Source organism: Salvelinus alpinus, chromosome 1, assembly GCF_045679555.1.
Source record: "Salvelinus alpinus chromosome 1, SLU_Salpinus.1, whole genome shotgun sequence".
Classification (NCBI taxonomy): Eukaryota; Metazoa; Chordata; class Actinopteri; order Salmoniformes; family Salmonidae; genus Salvelinus; species Salvelinus alpinus.
In genome coordinates this window covers 40681734-40697150 of record NC_092086.1, presented here as the reverse complement: position 1 = coordinate 40697150, position 15417 = coordinate 40681734, and positions in this window count along the sequence as shown.

Genomic DNA, 15417 nt, shown 5'->3' with positions numbered 1-15417 from the left:
ACGTCATAAGCAATGGCAAAATGTAGGAAATTCGCTTTTAAAGGTTGACTTTGGGCACAAAAAACAGTCGAACTCCTCTTTCTCAATTTTCAAACATACATTTATAATATAAAACAAAAAATGTTAATTAAGTATGTTAAAAGCAGCTTTTCCGTCTTGCTTTTGATGGTTCATCGATTTGTCATTCTGGTCATGCGCTCCGTGACCGACGTAGCTAGTTGATTAGCTAAGCTAACCATTTGTAGCTAGCCAGTAACTCCTCCAGTATGTGTTGAGGTCATTTCACAGGATTTGTTTTTGCACAGAAGCTGTAGAAATTGGTAAGAAATGGCACTTCTGTAGCCAAATATCTCATTAATATTTTATTTTTGTTTTTAAGCATTAAATGACCTGATATAATGACTGATTGATCAGTTATACCATTTAAAGCCATTGTATTTGTGGTTTTGTCCAAAGTCGACCTTTAAAGTAACTGTCCAGTGTTTCCAGATTTCTATGAAATATGACCTATAATTAATTACAATATGAGTGAAATAATTTTACTTCTGATTTTTTTATTATTATGTATGTTAAAAAGCAGCTTTTCTGTCACACCCTGATCTGTTTCACCTGTCCTTGTGATTGTCTCCACCCCCTCCAGGTGTCGCTTGTTTTCCCCAGTGTATTTATCCCTGTGTTTCCTGTCTCTCTGTGCCAGTTTGTGTCCAATGTCCAAGTTAACCAGTGTGTTTTTCCTGGTCGCTTGCCTGCTCTATTCTCTTTTTGCTAGACCTCCTGGTTTTGACGCTTGCCTATTTCTGGACTCTTTACCTGCCTCCCTGACCATTCTGCCTGCCTTGACCTCGAGCCTGCCTGCATCTGAACCTCCTGGATTTTGAACTGGTTTTGACCTTTTGCGTATCCATGACCATTCTCTTGCCTACCACTTTTTGGATCAATAAACATCTAAGACTCCAACCATCTGCCTCCTGTGTCTGCATCTGGGTCTTGCCTTGTGCGCTGATACTTTTCTGTGTTGGAATGAAATGTGTGTGTGTGTGTGTACCCCCAACAACAGAACGGTGTGGGCGTAAACCAGTCATTAAAAATATTAATGCGAGTAGACCAAGTAGCCTAGTGGTTAGAGCATTGGGCCAGTAACTGAAAGGTTGCTAGATCAAATCCCCGAGCTGACAAGGTAAAAATCTGTCATTCTGCTCCTGAACAAGGCAGTTAACCCACTGCCCACAGGCCGTCATTGTAAATAAGAATTTGTTCTCAACTGACTTGCCTAGTTAAATAAAGACCACTGATTGGCCAGTTTATCCTCAGGAGGATGACATCATCCTCTATGAGGAAATAGCAAGCATTTTTTTAAAAGGTCTGTTTGAGGTGGGGTGTTTTTTCTCAAATTCATGCTTTGGCCACCAATATGAGTATAGGATGAGTCAACAACATTATTTGGGTATGAGCTTACAGAATATGAACTTTTAAAAGTGAGATTTTCACTTTAAAACTGCAACATTTTCTCTCAGCATCATGGCAAAATGTGAAGAGTAGCAGAAAATTAACTTATTTTATTTATTTAACCAGGTAGGCAAGTTGAGAACAAGTTCTCATTTACAACTGCGACCTGGCCAAGATAAAGCAAAGCAGTTCGACACATATAACAACAGAGTTACACATGGAGTAAAACAAACATACAGTCAATAATACAATAGAAAAATAAGTCTATATACAATGTGAGCAAATGGGGTGAGATAAGGGAGGAAAATGCAATAAATAGAACATGGTGGCGAATAAATACAATATAGCAATTAAAACACTGGAATGGTAGATTTGACAGTAGATGAGTGTGCAAAGTAGAAATACTGGGGTGCAAAGGAGTAAAATAAATAAATAAATACAGTAAGGGAAGAGGTAGTTGTTTTGGCTATTTATAGATGGGCTATGTACAGGTGCAGTGATCTGTGAGCTGGTGCTTAAAGCTAGTGAGGGAGATAAGTGTTTCCAGTTTCAGAGATTTTTGTAGTTCGTTCCAGTCAATGGCAGCAGAGAACTGGAAGGAGAGGCGGCCAAAGGAGGAATTGGCTTTGGGGGTGACAAGTGAGATATACATGCTGGAACACGTGCTACGGGTGGGTGCTGCTATGGTGACCAGCGAGCAGAGATAAGGCTGGACTTTACCTAGCAGGGTCTTGTAGATGACCTGGAGCCAGTGGGTTTGGCGACGAGTAAGAAGCGAGGGCCAGCCAACGAGAGCGTACAGGTCGCAGTGGTGGGTAGTATATGGGGCTTTGGTGACAAAACGGATGGCACTGTGATAGACTGCATCCAATTTGTTGAGTAGGGTGTTGGATGCTATTTTGTAAATGACATCGCCGAAGTCGGGGATTGGTAAGATGGTCAGTTTTACGAGGGTGTGTTTGGCAGCATGGGTGAAGGATGCTTTGTTGCGAAATAGGAAGCCAATTCTAGATTTAACTTTGGATTGGAGATGTTTGATGTGAGTCTGGAAGGAGAGTTTACAGTCTAACCAGACACCTAGGTATTTGTAGTTGTCCACAAGTCAGAACCGTCCAGAGTAGTGATGCTGGACGGGCGGGCAGGTGCAGGCAGCGATCGGTTGAAGAGCATGCATTTAGTTTTACTTGTATTTAAGAGCAGTTGGAGGCCACGGAAGGAGAGTTGTATGGCATTGAAGCTCATCTGGAGGGTTGTTAACACAGTGTCCAGAGAAGGGCCAGAAGTATACAGAATGGTGTCGTCTGCGTAGAGGTGGATCAGAGACTCACCAGCAGCAAGAGCGACATCATTGATGTATACAGAGAAGAGAGTCGGCCCAAGAATTGAACCCTGTGGCACCCCATAGAGACTGCCAGAGGCCCGGACAACAGGCCCTCAGATTTGACACACTGAACTCTGTCGGAGAAGTAGTTGGTGAACCAGGCGAGGCAATCATTTGAGAAACCAAGGCTGTTGAGTCTGCCGATGAGGATGTGGTGATTGACAGAGTCGAAAGCCTTGGCCAGGTCAATGAATACGGCTGCACAGTATTGTTTCTTATCAATGGCGGTTAAGATATCGTTTAGGACCTTGAGCGTGGCTGAGGTGCACCCATGACCAGCTCTGAAACCAGATTGCATAGCAGAGAAGGTACGGTGGGATTCAAAATGGTCGGTGATCTGTTTGTTAAGCTTTCGAAGACCTTAGAAAGGCAGGGTAGGATAGATATAGGTCTGTAGCAGTTTCTGTCAAGAGTGTCCCCCCCTTTGAAGAGGGGGATGACCGCAGCTGCTTTCCAATCTTTGGGAATCTCAGACGACACGAAAGAGAGATTGAACAGGCTAGTAATAGGGGTTGCAACAATTTCGGCAGATAATTTTAGAAAGAAAGGGTCCAGATTGTCTAGCCCGGCTGATTTGTGGGTGTCCAGATTTTGCAGCTCTTTCAGAACATCAGCTGACTGGATTTGGGAGAAGGAGAAATGGGGGATGGCTTGGGCGAGTTGCTGTGGGGGGTGCAGTGCTGTTGACCGGGGTAGGGGTAGCCAGGTGGAAAGCATGGCCAGCCGTAGAAAAATGCTTATTGAAATTCTCAATTATAGTGGATTTATCGGTGGTCAATCAATCAATCAAGTTTATTTTATATAGCCCTTCGTACATCAGCTAATGTCTCGAAGTGCTGTACAGAAACCCAGCCTAAAACCCCAAACAGCAAGCAATGCAGGTGTAGAAGCACGGTGGCTAGGAAAAACTCCCTAGAAAGGCCAAAACCTAGGAAGAAACCTAGAGAGGAACCAGGCTATGAGGGGTGGCCAGTCCTCTTCTGGCTGTGCCAGGTGGAGATTATAACAGAACATGGCCAAGATGTTCAAAATGTTCATAAATGACAAGCATGGTCAAATAATAATCAGGAATAAATGTCAGTTGGCTTTTCATAGCCGATAATTAAGAGTTGAAAACAGCAGGTCTGGGACAGGTAGGGGTTCCATAACCGCAGGCAGAACAGTTGAAACTGGGACAGCAGCAAGGCCAGGTGGACTGGGGACAGCAAGGAGTCATCATGCCGGTAGTCCTGACGTATGGTCCTAGGGCTCAGTTCCTCCGAGAGAGAGAAAGAAAGAGAGAAGGAGAGAATTAGAGAGAGCCAAGATGTTCAAAATGTTCATAAATGACAAGCATGGTCAAATAATAATCAGGAATAAATGTCAGTTGGCTTTTTATAGCCGATCATTAAGAGTTGAAAACAGCAGGTCTGGGACAGGTAGGGGTTCCATAACCGCAGGCAGAACAGTTGAAACTGGGACAGCAGCAAGGCCAGGTGGACTGGGGACAGCAAGGAGTCATCATGCCCAGTAGTCCTGATGTATGGTCCTAGGGCTCAGGTCCTCCGAGAGAGAGAAAGAAAGAGAGAAGGAGAGAATTAGAGAGAGCATACTTAAATTCACACAGGACACTGGATAAGACAGGAGAAGTACTTCAGATATAACCAACTGACCCTAGCCCCCCGACACATAAACTACTGCAGCATAAATACTGGAGGCTGAGACAGGAGGGGTCAGGAGACACTGTGGCCCCATCCGATGATACCCCCGGACAGGGCCAAACAGGAAGGATATAACCCCACCCACTTTGCCAAAGCACAGCCCCCGCACCACTAGAGGGATATCTTCAACCACCAACTTACAATCCTGAGACAAGGCCGAGTATAGCCCCCAAAGATCTCCACCACAGCACAAACCAAGGGGGGGCGCCAACCCAGACAGGAAGATCACGTCAGTAACTCAACCCACTCAAGTGACGCACCCCTCCTAGGGACGGCATGAAAGAGCACCAGTAAGCCAGTGACTCAGCCCCTGTAATAGGGTTAGAGGTAGAGAATCCCAGTGGAGGGGAACCGGCCAGGCAGAGACAGCAAGGGCGGTGTGGTGACAGAGGTGACAGAGTTTCCTATCCTCAGTACAGTGGGTAGCTGGGAGGAGGTGCTCTTATTATCCATGGACTTTACAATGTCCCAGAACTTTTTTGAGTTTGAGTTGCAGGAAGCAAATTTCTGCTTGAAAAAGCTAGCCTTGGCTTTTCTAACTGCCTGTGTATATTGGTTTCTAACTTCCATGAAAAGTTGCATTTCACGGGGGCTGTTCGATGCTAATGCAGAACGCCACAGGATGTTTTTGTGTTGGTTAAGGGCAGTCAGGTCTGGAGAGAACCAAGGGCTGTATCTGTTCCTGGTTCTAACGTTCTTGAATGGGGCATGCTTATTTAAGATGGTGAGGAAGGCATTTTTAAAGAATAACCAGGCATCCTCTACTGACGGGATGAGGTCACTATCCTTCTAGGATACCCGGGCCAGGTCGATTAGAAAGGCCTGCTCGCTGAAGTGTTTCAGGGAGTGTTTGATAGTGATGAGTGGAGGTCGTTTGACCGCTGACCCATTACGGATGCAGGCAATGAGGCAGTGATCGCTGAGATCTTGGTTGAAAACAGCAGAGGTGAATTTAGAGGGCAAGTTGGTTAGGATGATATCTATGAGGGTGTCCGTGTTTACGGCTTTGGGGTTGTACCTGGTAGGTTCATTGATAATTTGTGTGAGATTGAGGGCATCAAGCTTAGATTGTAGGATGGCCGGGGTGTTAAGCATGTCACAGTTTAGGTCACCTAGCAGCACGAGCTCTGAAGATAGATAGGGGGCAATCAGTTCACATATGGTATCCAGAGCACAGCTGGGGGCAGAGGGTGGTCTATAGCAGGCGGCAACGGTGAGAGACTTGTTTTTAGAGAGGTGGATTTTTAAAAGTAGAAGTTCAAATTGTTTGGGTACAGACGTGAATAGTAGGACAGAACTCTGCAGGCTATCTCTGCAGTAGATTGCAACACCGCCCCCTTTGGCAATTCTATCTTGTCTGAAAATGTTGTAGTTAGGGATGGAGATTTCAGAGTTATTGGTGGTCTTCCTAAGCCAGGATTCAGACACGGCTAAGACATCCGGGTTGGCAGAGTGTGCTAAAGCAGTGACTTAACTGTACATTTTTCTCAGACTCATGAAAAGATGTGTAGAATAGCATTATAAAACTGCAGATCTCTCTGCCCCATGGCAAACCGTGTTGAAATGCAGGAAGTTAGCTGTTTTCCTAAAACATATAACATAATTAGTGACCAGTCAAAACTCTGTTTTCAGATGAGATTGCGCAATGACTGGGTTTATAAGAATACATGTTTCACCAAGCTCTGTAGGCTATGGGCTCTCCAACCCTGTTCCAGGGGTCTTGTTTCACCAAGCTCTGTAGGCTATGGGCTCTCCAACCCTGTTCCTGGGGTCTTGTTTCAACAAGCTCTGTAGGCTATGGGCTCTCCAACCCTGTTCCAGGGGTCTTGTTTCACCAAGCTCTGTAGGCTATGGGCTTTCCAACCCTGTTCCAGGGGTCTTGTTTCAACAAGCTCTGTAGGCTATGGGCTCTCCAACCCTGTTCCAGGGGTCTTGTTTCACCAAGCTCTGTAGGCTATGGGCTCTCCAACCCTGTTCCAGGGGTCTTGTTTCACCAAGCTCTGTAGGCTATGGGCTCTCCAACCCTGTTCCAGGGGTCTTGTTTCACCAAGCTCTGTAGGCTATAGGCTCTCCAACCCTGTTCCAGGGGTCTTGTTTCACCAAGCTCTGTATAGGCTATGGGCTCTCCAACCCTGTTCCAGGGGTTATTTGGACACTTTAGGTGTGATACAAACATTATCAAAACATATTAGCCTATGGGCTAGGATACAAGTCGCAAAAGAATGCATGCACTGTTTCTTTAGACTGCACACCAGGGCCGTTGCCAGAATTAATCCGTTGGACAGGCCTTTGATTTTCATAGGTGGGCACGTTTTTTCACAGGACATTCTGTGTGTGCACGTGCTTGCGCGTTCATAATTTTTTATGGGTGTTATAGTAAAGACCATTGGCAGCTCCTGAGTTTCAAGTTTGGGGAAGCTTACAGTTTATCCTACCATTTCTACCATTTCTATCCTACCATTTCTATCTGCGTGACAGTTATGATTATTTTTATATGCGCATTTTTGTGGAACAGTTTCATTTCAATAATAACGTTTTCTTTATTGAAAATCATTCTCACGTGGTTAATCATAAAATCTGAAGTAAAATGATAAAAATCTAAAAGTTAAAATATGGGCAAATTGATACACTGTGGTCCATTGGCGGCTAGAGAAATTAGCGCGTAGAACTCAGAGATAGCCTATAGCCCAATGCAGCAGTAGACCTATAACTTCCATGTCAACTAAGTAAAATACATAGGCCTAAAGCCGACAAATAAAAACAGAAGAAAATATCTTGATGAAAATTCTGTTTCTTTCAATCACATTCATCTGTCTATTCCGACTTTCTGCCTCCCTTTCTATCTATCTTGCTAGTGAAGTGCCACATTGTATCAAAACATCAACTTGGTGTGGCCCGAAGCTGTACCGAACTTGCAACATTTTATCAACTAGCCTGTTCCAGGGCCTCAGAGTTTCCTACACGCCAGTGAGCTCGGGACATACATCTGCTTTAATGACTCTTCCACTAGATACAGTGCATTCGGAAAGTATTCAGACCCCTTGACTTTTTCCAAATTTTGTTACATTACAGCCTTATTCTAAAATGGATTAAATACAAAAAAATCCTCATCATTCTACACACAATACCCCATAATGACAACGGGTCCCTTTTCTATGAGACTCAAAATTGAGCTCAGGTACATCCTGTTTCCATTGATCATCCTTTAGATGTTCTACAACTTGATTGGAGTCCACCTGTGGTAAATTCAATTGATTGGACATGATTTGGAAAGGCACACACCTGACTATATAAGGTCCCACAGTTGACAGTGCATGTCAGAGCAAAAACCAAGTCATGAGGTCGAAGGAATTGTCCGAGACAGGATTGTGTCAAAGCACAGATCTGGTGAAGGGCACCAAAAAATTATTCTGCAGCATTGAAGGTCCCGAAGAACACAGTGGCCTCCATCATTCTTAAATGGAAGAAGTTTGAAACCACTAAGACTCTTCCTAGAACTGGCCGCCCGGCCAAACTGAGCAATCGGGGGAAAAGGCCTTGGTGAGGGAGGTGATCAAGAACCCGATGGTCATTCTGACAGAGCACCAGAGTCTGAATGTCCTTGAGTGGCTCAGCCAGAGCCCGGACTTGAACCTGGTCAAACATCTCTGGAGAGACCTGAAAATAGCTGTGCAGCGATGTTCCTCATCCAACCTGACAGAGCTTAAGAGGATCTGTAGAGAAGAATGGGAGAAACTCCCCAAATACAGATGTGCCAAGCTTGTAGCGTCATACCCAAGAAGACTCAAGGCTGTAATCGCTGCCAAAGGTGCTTCAACAAAGTACTGAGTAAAGGTTCTAAATACTTACGTAAATGTGTTATTTCCGTTTTTCTAAAAACCTGTTTTTGCGTTGTCATTTTGGGTTATTGTGTGTAGATTTATGAGGAAAAAAAGCAATTTAATCTATTTTAGAATAAGGCTGCAACGTAACAAAATGTGGAAAAAGTCAAAGGGTCTGAATACTTTCCGAATGCACTGTATATGGCATCATCAGATCATGATATTATGGTCTTTCACACCATGGTTTGGTGATTATGAAGGCTGGAGGTGTTGGAATGATGTTTCAACAAAAACATTTCAAATCATTCGCAATGGATGTTAAAAAAACAGACTGTTGACTTACTGTGTGAGGTGAAGAAAAAATTACTGAGAATCTCATTTTATTTGTGGGTGGACGTGGTGAGTTAAGACAATCAGAAATCAGACATTGCCAAATGGGCACTTTCCTACATGAACTTGTTTCTCACAAGTGTAGGAGGTTGTGAACTTTGCAAACAACGTTTCCATTCCGAGAATGAGGACGGTAAATTACTGTAATTAATACATGCATTAACAGAAATTAATGTAACAAAATGACTGGAGATTAACGGTACATTTTCTAGGCCTACTGGTGACATACAGTTGAAGTCGGAAGTTTACATACACTTAGGTTGGAGTCATTAAAACTCGTTTTTCAACCACTCCACAAATTTCTTGTTAACAAACTATAGTTTTGGCAAGTCGGTTAGTACATCTACTTTGTGCATGACACAAGTAATTTTTCCAACAATTGTTTACAGACAGATTATTTCACTTATAATTCATTGCATCACAATTCCAGTGGGTCAGAAGTGTACATACACTAAGTTGACTGTGCCTTTAAACAGCTTGGAAAATTACAGAAAATTATGTCATGGCTTTAGAAGCTTCTGATAGGCTAATTGACATCATTTGAATCAATTGGAGGTGTACCTGTGGATTTATTTCAATGCCTACATTCAAACTCAGTGCCTCTTTGCTTGACATCATGGGAAAATCAAAAGAAATCAGCCAAGACCTCTGATTTTCTTTTGTTTGACCTCCACAATTTCCAAACGCCTGAAGGTACCACGTTCATCTGTACAAACAATAGTATGCAAGTATAAACACCATGGGACCACGCAGCCTTCTCAGGAAGGAGACACGTTCTGTCTCCTAGATATGGATGTACTTTGGTGCGAAAAGTGCAAATCAATCCCAGAACAACAGCAAAGGACCTTGTGAAGATGCTGGAGGAAACAGGTACAAAAGTATCTATATCCACAGTAAAACGAGTCCAATATCGACATAACCTGAAAGGCCGCTCAGCAAGGAAGAAGCCACTGCTCCAAAACCGGCATAAAAAAGCCAGACTATGGTTTGCAACTGCACATGGGGACAAAGATCGTACTTTTTGGAAAAATGTCCTCTGGTCTGATGAAACAAAAATATAACTGTTTGCAAGCCAAAGAACACCATCCCAACCGTAAAGCAGCATCATGTTGTGGGGGTGCTTTGCTGCAGGAGGGACTCGTGCACTTCACAAAATAGATGGCATCATGAGGCAGGAAAATTATGTGGATATATTGAAGCAACATCTCAAGACATCAGTCAGGAAGTTAAAGCTTGGTCGCAAATGGGTCTTCCAAATGGACAATGACCCCAAGCAGACTTCCAAAGTTGTGGCAAAATGGCTGAAGGACAACAAAGTCAAGGTATTGGAGTGGCCATCACAAAGCCCAGACCTCAATCCTATTGAAAATGTGTGGGCAGAACTGAAAAAGCGTGTGCGAGCAAGGAGGTCTACAAACCTGACTCAGTTACACCAGCTCTGTCAGGAGGAATGGGCCAAAATTCACCCAACTTATTGTGGGAAGCTTGTGGAAGGCTACCCAAAACATTTGTCCCAAGTTAAACAATTTAAAGGCAATGCTACCAAATACTAATTGAGTGTATGTAAACTTCTGACCCACTGGGAATGTGATGAAAGAAATAAAGGCTGAAATAAATCATAAATCTCTCTAGTATTATTCTGACATTTCACATTCTTAAAATAAAGTGGTGATCCTAACTGACCTAAGACAGGGAATTTTTACTAGGATTAAATGTCAGGAATTGTGAAAAATTGAATTTAAATGTATTTGGCTGAGGTGTATGTAAACTTCTGACTTCAACTGTATGTAATGGGGAATTGATAAAAAAATTAACAATCAAAGGGCAAACAATTCACATAATGAAACAACGAATGCGCAATAATTGTTAGGAGACCACTGAGCGCATTCTAGAGAGCTGAGTGCATGCATTCTGGAGAGAGACATGTCTTCTCCACCCACCCTTCCTCTCCTTCTTGTTGCAACATTTTAAATTATACTCAAGACATATTATCTTCACACATATTTTAGATGCTTGTCACTGACAGACGCAACTCAATCAGCTAGACATATTGCCGTTCATGTTGCCAAATTCCGTGATTCCCAAATAAGCACAGGCTTACACACTTGTGATTTGAAACTATCCATAGCAATTTTTTTTTAAACAAGCTAATGATCCTGTGTTGCTAAGTCATGCTCTCTGGTGAAGTATTTTGAATATTTGTATTTAGACAGTAGTAATTATTTACTGAGCAAAAATATCAACGCAACATGCAGAGCATCCCAAACATGCTCAATGGGTGACATGTCTGGTGAGTATGCAGGCCATGGAAGAACTGGGACATTTTCAGTTTCCAGGAATTGTGTTCAAATCCTTGCGACATTGGGCCATGCATTATCATGCTGAAACATGAGGTGATGGCGGCAGATGAATGGCATGACAATGGGCCTCAGGATCTCATCACGGTACAGTATCTCTGTGCATTCAAATGCCATCAATAAAATGCAATTGTATTCATCGTCTGTAGCTTATGCCTGCCCATACCATAACCCCACCATGGGGCACTCTGTTCACAACGTTGACATTGGCAAACCACTTGCCCACACGACACTATACACGTGGGCTGCGGTTGAGAGGCCAGTTGGACGTACAGCACATTCTCTAAAACAACATTGGAGGCGGTTTATGGTAGAGAAATTAACATTCAATTCTCTGGCAACGGCTCTGGTGGACATTCCTGCAGTTAGTATGCCAATTGCACATTCCTGGAAAACTTGAGACATTTGTGGCATTCTGTTGTGTGGCAAAACTGCACATTTTAGAGTGGCCTTTTATTGTCCCCAGCACAAGGTGCACCTGTGTAATGATCATGCTGTTTAAGCAGCTTCTAGATATGCCACACCTGTCAGATGGATGGATTATCTTGGCCAAGGAGAAATGCTCACTAACAGGGATGTAAACAAATTTGTGCACAACATTTGAGAGAAATAAGCTTTTTGTGAATATGGAACATTTCTGGGATCTTTTATTTCAGCTCATGAGACATGGCACCAAAACATTTGTTGCATTTATATTTTTGTACAATGTAGTAGGCCTCGCCTATAGAAAGCTTATGGGATCCTCCTCTTTTTAGTATTGGCCATCAAAACTCTGTTTGGTAGGCTGCTAATGACCATCAGCACGCAGTTTTGGAGAAGCCTATATACCTCAACAGTCACGTGGAATTTGACTGTGGTCATTACTCGTGACTGCCGGTGTGGCGGTTGGTTCAACGTAATTTCATTGAAATAACATGGAAACAACATTGATTCAACTAGAGTGTGTCTAGTGGGACAGTAACAGCCCCACTAACAACCCCCCCCCCCCTTCGCCATCACTTCCCCAGCACTCAAAGGCCCTTTCAGATGTCTCCACTCCAGGCCTTACTCTGAGGAGGCTTGTAAAAGATGGAGGGACCTCTAACCACCACTTCACATTTTTGGGGGTTTTCATGGTTGTTGTAACAGCGACTGTTCCATTTATCTCTAGTGGGTATTGCCATCCCTTTGTAGTTTTGAGGGAGGTGGGGAGATCAGAGGTAATGAAAGTCTTCTATACCCTCTTCCAATGTCTGCATTTGCAAACTATTTATTCAGGAACATCTTGTTATTGTCATGAAGCTGGTGTTATTAGCAAAGATAATATTGTGTTGCCTGTAACACCACAGGTGTTTTCGTTTGGCTTCTTCTTGTTTTTGTTGTTGTTTTTTTTAACCAATTTTTCTCCCCAATTTTGTGGTATCTAATTGGTAGTTACAGTCTTTTCCCATCGCTGCAGCTCCCGTATGGACTCGGGAGAGGCGAAGGTCGAGAGCCGTGCGTCTTACCAAAACACGACTCGTTTGGCTTCTTTATGGACCTTTTTCAAGGTCCTTCAATCAATTTGTGGGGTCATTTGCCAGTCTAATGATTTGATAGTAACCACTGTCATGTTGACGGCTGGTGAGATTGGAAGTAAATAACACAAGGCTGTTGTGTCAGCAGCAGAGCTATATTTACCTGCTCACGTTTGTGGATTAATACGGTGGAGTGGAATGATCACTGTTTTATCCTTATGAGGCCAGGTGACGTCTTCCTGAGGTATCTGCTTAATTCTTCTTGTTTGGAGTGGTTAAAAAAACAAGCATGAACAGATTCAATATCTCAGACTGTGTATTTTACATGTTGAAGGGTCTCTTATAATTGGTAATACAGTAACGGTCATCATGCAGTACATACACTGCAACATTTGGGAGTAGGTATTCTACAACAAGGGGAAATTAAAACCAAGGCCATAAAAATATGTACAAACTAAATACATTTTTTCCAACCTCTTTATTTGATCAGGCGGGGAGAGCAAAGAACAGACATCATTTTTGCTTTAGAGAGAAGAAGCAGGTTGTAAGATGACATGTCAAAGGAAAGTCGATTCTGTAACAAACCGTCCTACCAGTAACTACAATCATAACCAAGCTCTGACTCAAGGCAAACGTTTACTAAGGTGACACCAAGCTGCTTTTAAAAATGTAAAGTAAAGTTGGAGCTGTGTTTTGAACATAGGCAGACTAGTAACACACCTCTTTCTGACTGTTGCTCCTTCAATGGGACCAACGGGATGCTAAAGGTGTAGGGAAAGAGGTGATTCATTGCAGGCTTTCTTTCATCACATAGCAATGCATTGTGACTGGGGAGGGTTGACAGAGAGGTACAAAGCAGATGCCTCTTTCCATTGCTCTTTAGATTGAGTAGCCATGGCACACACATCTTCACTACAAGACATTTATGTTCTTTGACATTTGGTCAAATATTTATGGGTTCAAGCGATTCATTTTAAACATATTGCTTATTCATAGCTCCTTGTTTCAGTCAAAACAAGATTTAGGTCACTTTAGGAATGTGAAAGATTACCAAAACATCCTACCATTTAAAGTGCATAATTTTAAAGTTCTACCTCTTCTTTAAAAGCCATTATAATTTACTCAATGGACACAAATCTGTATAGCCCTACTTGCTCAAAGACAAAAAATGACAATCAAAGAAAACAACTGTTTGTTGAGGCACGGAACACTTTACAACAGTTTTACATTGACCATTGGCCTACTTTAAGCCTTAAGAAAACATCCAACTCTACAAAACAAGATACCCAAAATAAACCAAGATGTTGTACTGTAGATTCAGCTCCACCAAGATGTGATTGGTTGAGGTTTCATTCCCAGAAATGGAATTCTCCTGCCTCAAGAAGGAGGAGGGAGGCCTCCTGGGACTGTCCTCTGCTTAAATAACATTAGAGGGATCTGCAGGACAGATGGGGGATTGAAGATGTGATAAAAAAAGATCCTTGTTGTGCTGGCCTGCCCTGGCCTGTTATTAATTCAAGATGCATTTCACATGGCAATGCACAGTCTCTGAACACTGGAGAGACAATGGCGCCAGCTGCATCAATTCCAGGGGATGGAGCTGCTGCTGTTGTCTGTAACATATCCATTTTGGGGTTTAGGTTATAGGATGTTTGCCTGTCAAACTAGACTGGAAAAATACCCAAAGCTCAGGAGTTAACATGTTAGCAAGGAGCTTCAATCAGCAATGGTATATTCAGAGGTGGAAAACTACTCAATTGTCATACTTGAGTAAAAGTAAAGATACCTTCATAGAAATTGACTCAAGTAAAAGTGAGACACCCAGTAAAATACTACTTGAGTAAAAGTCTAAAAGTATCTGGGTTTAAATGTACTTAAGTACAGTGGTGGAAAAAGTATACTTGTCATACTTGAGTAAAAGTAAAGATACATCAAATTCCTTATATTAAGCAAACCAGACGACACAATTTCCTTATTATTATTTTTATTTTTTTTGACAGCCAGAGGCACACTCCGCCACTCAGACATAACTTACAAACTAAGCATTTGTGTTTAGTGAGTCTGCCAGATCAGAGGCAGGGACGTTCTCTTGATAAGTCTGTGAATTGGACCATTTTCCTGTACCGCTAAGCATTCAAATTGTAATGAGTAATTTTGGGTGTCAAGGAAAATGTATGGAGTAAAAAGTATATTATTTTCATAAGGAATGTAGTGAAGTAAAAGTAAACGTTGTCAAAAATATAAATAGTAAAGTAAAGTACAGATACCCAAAAAAACTACTTAAGTAGTACTTAAAAGTATTTTTACTTACTGTAACTACTTTACATCACTGGGTAAATTAGCCCTCATGAAAAAGTACTACTGAATTATTACACAAAACCTATTCGTGCAGTAGTGACTATGTAGAGACTTGTAAGGATTGTGTAGATTATGCACTACTCAAGATACACAAGTAGAGTTTTGTAGTGTTCAGCATGAAAACAGTAGTGATTACAGTAGTAATCAGGTAGAGCTTTTTATTACATGATGCAGGTAGTAAATATGTAGTCAAAATTCTACAGCTTTTCTACACAGGCTTTTCAATAGTAATCAGGTATAGTTTTTACTACTTGATGTTGGTAGGAAATAAGTCATTTCAACACTATTGCCAGATTACACAGGCTTTTCGCAACCACAGATGAAGGCAAAACAGGAAGTAGTTGGTTGTTGTTGGCTAGCTACTGTTTTTGACAATTCCGAATGTAATCATCTTCCATCCTTCATCATCCTGTCTTTCATAGCCTTTATGCTGGCACCATCTGTAAGTTTAACTCTTGTTTATGTTTT